This window comes from Lemur catta, chromosome 17 (assembly GCF_020740605.2).
Source record: "Lemur catta isolate mLemCat1 chromosome 17, mLemCat1.pri, whole genome shotgun sequence".
Taxonomy (NCBI): Eukaryota; Metazoa; Chordata; class Mammalia; order Primates; family Lemuridae; genus Lemur; species Lemur catta.
In genome coordinates this window covers 14,475,491-14,481,655 of record NC_059144.1, presented here as the reverse complement: position 1 = coordinate 14,481,655, position 6,165 = coordinate 14,475,491, and positions in this window count along the sequence as shown.

Here is a 6,165-nt window from a genome sequence, read left to right as displayed (position 1 = left end):
AAGAGTAAGAACATTTTTTAATCAACCCCCCTGCCCCATTCCCCCATCGCATGCACCTCGGGGCGAACTCTACGAGGTAAACCCCAGGTCCGCCTCCCAGGGCACCCCCCGCCTCCGCTAGTTGGGGCCTTCCACGAGCTCCCTCCCACCCCCCCGTGGATTTGTCTCCGACAAGCAAGCCAGAAAATGGCTCAGTTCCTCCTGCGAATCGTTCCTGGGGCTTGCTGAAATCTGAAATCTCTGCAGTCGAAAGGGGGAGACGGAGGCGGGGGCGGGAGGGCGTGAGGGGAGACGCCCCAGGACTCTGATCTGATAAAGGGGGGACTTGGGGGCTTGAGCTCCGCATCCACTACAACAGCCCCCCAAATAAACATAATAAAAATAAATTTTAAAATTCAGCATCTTTAGAACACATTATTTTACTGATTTGTGTCATACAATCTTAACAAAAACAAGGTTTGCTCTGCCAAAGCACCTTCCACCCCAAGACGTTGCACCTCAGAACTCCATCGCCCCAAATAAGCACGCAATAGAAACAAAAGCCAAGTGCATGTTATGCAAACGCAGCTTCGAAACACGCTTCCATTCCTCGCCCATTCCCACTATAGCCTTCCCTAACCACCCAATCCCCAAATTCTGGGTCTGGGAAATACCTTTCCAGGAAGCCAGTAAAGTGAAGACTGACTACACCTTCTTGCCGCACCTACCGGGGATGTGGCTGGAAAGCTTTGTATTTATTTTTATTTTTGTCTTTTCCTATCTATGTCTGGAGGGGAGAGGGAGAGAAGTAAGGGCAGTTGGTAAAAGATGCCAAGTTTCTAAAACAAATGTGCCCACGTTGGGGATCGCGCTGCCCTTCCCAAGGCCCTATTCCGGTGTGCCCAAGACAACGGGCACAGCCTCCTGGGGTCGCTGCGGTCGCCCTCCTCCAGGACGTAATCAGACACGTGCCAGCTGTCGGGGGCGCGGGGGCGTGTCTGGCCCGGGGTGCCTTGGAGCCCGCAGCTCACCCAACAGCCAGCCTCACCTGTCTGTAACCTGACCCGCTGTGCGCCCAGCCCACGGGACCCGGGAATACAGCGGTTTTCCCTGTCCTCTTCCGCCTTGGAATGGCCCTTGGGGACACAGCAGCCTGGTAACGGATTTCTCGGCGTGGCTGGCGTACTCTCTCGGCGCGCGCAGACGGGGCGCAGCTCTCCCCGGGCTGCGCAGGGGACAGGAGCGCCATGCCTCCAGGTCGGCCTTCGGGGAGTCACCCTCTCTGGACTGAACTCTGAACTCCGGATTTTCGCTGAGGAAAACCAACTAAGAATGAAAAAGACTTTGATCCCGGTGAGCCGGAGGGAAGGAGAAGGAAGACATTTCTGTAGCGGCGCAAGACAACGAGGCTTCTTTCTTGTCTGTGAGGCTGATGGCGCAGCTTCTGGGAGACTCTGCACATGTATTTTTATCTGCCAACAAACGAGATTTGCTAGAAAGAAGAAACTTGGGTTGAATGAAAGAGTGAAAAATAAAGTAAACCTGTAAAATCACAGAATTATTCCATCTCTAAAAATCTTCAAAACTTCACTTCATTCAAAATTCCTTATTTTATAAAAGAGGCAGTCATCCCCACTAATAAAGCTTTTTTTTTTCTTTTGCCTGATGTCAAATCAATGAATACCAGGACAACTTTGTCTATTTCCGTTATTTGAAAAGCTTATAGAATGGTGGGTTAAAAGGCTAGAAACCTCAGCAGCAACGCGACGTTTATGGGTTTAGGGATGAAAACTAATAGAGATAACTGCACTTTTATTTCACGATTGTTGGGCGCCCACCTGCTGTATTTGCTAGGTGCTTCTTTGAGAGAAAGGAATTTTAATGTGTTTTCCCTCTCTCTTTTTTTTTCTTGATCAGAATTGATAGGGGGTTATCAATACTGTTAACATATACAAAGAACCAGCTTTTGTCTTTGTTGACTTTTCTCTATTGTAAGGTCGGTTTTCTAAGTATTATGAAAGGAGTTGATAGAGCATCCCTGAAAGGATAAAAAATGAACCCAAATCTTTAAAAATCTCAAGCCTGAAGTTGAAAGAGACAGGAGACATACGGTCCACACCCCACCGAATTTGGAGGGTGAGGGGCCTGTATGGTATCCTTGGTAGGTCTGTATCCAGCCCTGCTTAAATACTTCCAGTTCTGGGAAGCTCACTATCTCAAAAAGCAGCCTAGTCTCTGGTTAGACAACAGTGATGTTAGAAAGCTTTTCTTTCTGCTTTGTAGAAATCTGCTTTCCTGCCTTTCCATCTCCCATCTTATTCTGTCCTCCCCCCCCACTTCCAAATTCTTGAAAGCAGCCATCTGTGTTCTCCCTGAAGACTTCTTTTCTACAGTAATGTAAAGTCAGGTTGAAAATAGACAGGTACAAACCTGCTTGGTGGCATTCTCTGAGCATATGGCTATTAGGAGAGATTAGGATGTCGGGAAAATATTCCAAAGGAAAAAATTTTAAGTTTTTATTGAAGTATAGTACAGTATTAGAAACATGGACAAATCAGAAGTACACAGCTTGATATGTTTTTTTTTAATTTTTTTTTTTTTTGACACAAAGTCTCACTCTGTTGCCTAGGCTCGAGTCCCATGGCATCAGCCTAGCTCACAGCAACCTCAAACTCCTAGGCTCAAGCGATCCTCCTGCCTCAGCCTCCCAAGTAGCTGGGACTACAGGCATGTGCCACCATGCCCGGCTAATTTTTTTCTATATATTTTTAGTTGTCCAGCTAATTTCTTTCTATTTTTTTTAGTAGAGACGGGATCTTGCTCTTGCTCAGGGTGGTCTCAAACTCCTGAGCTCAAATGATCCTCCCACCTCAGCCTCCCAGAATGCTAGGATTACAGGCATGAACCACCATGCCCAGCCAAACTTGATATATTTTTACAAACTGAATTCACCTGTGGAACCAGCACCCATGAAGAAGACAAGATGCCCTGCTGTCACCATTTCATTCAATGTTTGATCCGTTTTCTTACAGGTACAATAAGACAACCCCCCCCAAAAAAAGAAAGAAAAAAAGAAAAAGAGAAAATAAAGGCATAAGGATTTTAAAGGAAAAAACAAAACTATCATTATTATTTGTAGTCAGTATTATTGTCTATGTGGAAAACTCAAAAGAATCTATAGATAAATCATTAGAATTAATAAGAGTTTAGCACGGTTACTGTATAAAAAAATCTGTGCGTGTGAGTGTGTGTGTGTGTCAACTACAGTTCTACATGCCAGCAACAGTCAGAAAAATAAAAGGTCTAATGAAAAAAATGATTTACAACAACAGAAATACAAAGCACCTTGGAATAAATTTTTAAAAATATTGTGCAGGCTCTTTGTGAATGAAATTCGAAAACTTATCAGAAGATATTAAAGAAGACACTAGTCAGTGGAAAGATTTACCATACAAATGGATCGGAAGATTCAGAATAAAATAGAGGCCCCCAATCCCCAAATTCATCTGTATATTTAATACAATTCTTTAAAATACTTGACAATAGGTCTTTTTTGTGGCACCTGATACACTTGTTCTAAAGTTCATGTGAAAAAAGAGTCAAAACACTCCTGCAAAACGACAAGGTGTGTAGACTTGATCCATCAGATACCAATGGTAATCAAAATGGTGTGGCATTGGTACACAGAGACCACAGTACCTAACAGAGAGCCCAGAAACAGCCCTCCACATAGGTGCATACGTTCAACTTATGAGAGAGGGCATTGCGGAGCAGTGGGGAAAGATGTGGCATTCAATATGTGGAACCGGAACAAGTGGTTATCCAGTTGAAGAAAAATAAGGGAGATTGAATAATGCACATGCATAGCAATTTCTGGTGCATTAAACATGTAAATGTTTATTAAACATGTAAATGTAAATGTGTGTGACTACATATATGTATATATACAGAAGAATATCTTTATGACCATAGGATACGGAAGAATTTCTTAAAACCTAAAAGCAGGGGGGAGGGGGGACAAGGGCAATATATGTAACCTAAACTTTTGTACCCCCATAATATGCTGAAATTAAAAAAAAAATCTAAAAAAAAAAAAAGAAAATTCCTGGAACATAGAAAATGTTTAATAAATATTTGTGAATGAATGTAAAAAAAAAGACCAAAAGCAAACCATAAAAGAAAAGATTTGATAAATATGACTGCAGAAAAAATTAAGAATGTCTGTTTATCCAAACACACAATAAGGAGAATGACAGGCTAAGCAACAAACTGAGAAAACTTTTTGCAATATATTTATGTTACAAATGATTAGAATCTAGAATATATAAAGAACTCTTATGAATCAATAAGAAAAAGGCAAACTTAATAAAAAAATGGCAAAAGGCAAGAAAAGTCATTTCCAGGAAGAGAAAATATGAATGGCCACCAATATATAAAAAGTTGTTCAATCTCATCCATAAACAGGAGAATGCAAATTAAAATGAGGATGAAATACTGTTTCATATCAGACTGGCGAAATTTAAAAAGTCTGAATATACCAAGTATTGGTGAGGATATCAAGTAATGAGACCATTCACACAGTGCTAATGGGTGTGTGCATGGATTCAAACATTTTGGAAAGAGTTTGACTTTTTCTAGTAAAATGGAACATACACATGTTAAAAGGAGCCAGAAATTCCACTCCACATTGCTAATCTAGAAAAAGTCTTACACTTATGCACTGTGAGTCACAGATAAGAATACTCATAGTAGTAGCATTCATTATACTAAAAAAAAAAAAAAATCCAACCTAAAAAAAAGACACAACCAAAATACCTATAAATAACTCATTGGGTGAATAAATTGTGATAAAGTCATACAATGAAAATGACTGGGGTCCACAGCCACACACATCAATAAAGCCACACGATCACAAACATAGTTGAATGAAAAAAGCAAATTACAGAAAAATTGTGTAAGATTAAAAAAAAAATTTTTTTGAAACAGAGTCTCGCACCACTGCCCAGGCTAGAGTGCTGTGGTGTCAGCCTAGCTCACAGCAACCTCAAACTCCTGGGTTCAAGCAATCCTCCTGCCTCAGCCTCCCAAGTAGCTGGGACTACAGACGTGCACCACCTCCGGCTAATTTTTTCTATTTTCAGTTGCCTGGCTAATTTTTTCTTATTTTTAGTGGAGATGGGGGGGGGCGGCTCGCTCTTGCTCAGGGTGATCTCCAACTCCTGAGCTCAAGTGATCCTCCTGCCTTGCCCTTCCAGAGTGCTAGGATTACAGGCCTGAGCCACTGTGCACAGCCTCAAATTATTATTATTATTTTATTTTTTGAGACAGAGTCTCACTCTTTTGCCCAGGCTAGAGTGCCATGGCGTCAGCCTAGCTCACAGCAACCTCAAACTCCTGGGCTCAAGCAATCCTTCTGCCTCAGCCTCCCAAGTAGCTGGGACCACAGGCATGCGCCACTATGCCCGATAATTTTTTCTACATATATTTTTAGTTGTCCGGCTAATTTCTTTCTATTTTTTTTCTAGTAGAGATTGAGTCTCACTCTTGCTCAGGCTGATCTCGAACTCCTGAGCTCAAATGATCCTCTTGCCTTGGCCTCCCAGAGTGCTAGGATTACAGGCGTGAGCCACCGCGCCCGGCCTCAAATTATTTTTTAAAGCAGATAAAACAATATGTTATTTAGGAATACAAACATATATGTTAAAACCATTAGGTGGCAAGCAACAGGTTGGAAGAATCTCAAGAGAATTATGTGGAGTGAAAAAAGTCAATCCCAAAGTTTATATATTTTATGATTCCATTTTTATAACATTCTTGAAATGATAAAATTATAAAAATGGAGAAAAAATTAGAGATTGCTAGTAGTTAAGGTTTTGTAAGATTTACCATTGGAGGAAGCTGGAGGACACACAACTGCATGCAAATTTATATTATCTCAAAACTAATAATTAAAAAAAATCATTAAGCACAGTAAGAAAATGACTAATAGGAAAGTCAGGATAGTGGTGGCCACTGCGGGAGAGAAATGGGCATAAAACAAGGAGGTTCTCGACACAAAGAACAGGCAAATGTTTGAGGTGATGGATATCCCAATTACCTTGATTTGATCATTACATATTGTATGCATGTATCACAATATCACATGTATCCCCAAAGTATGTACAACTATCCATAAAAATGTTTGGA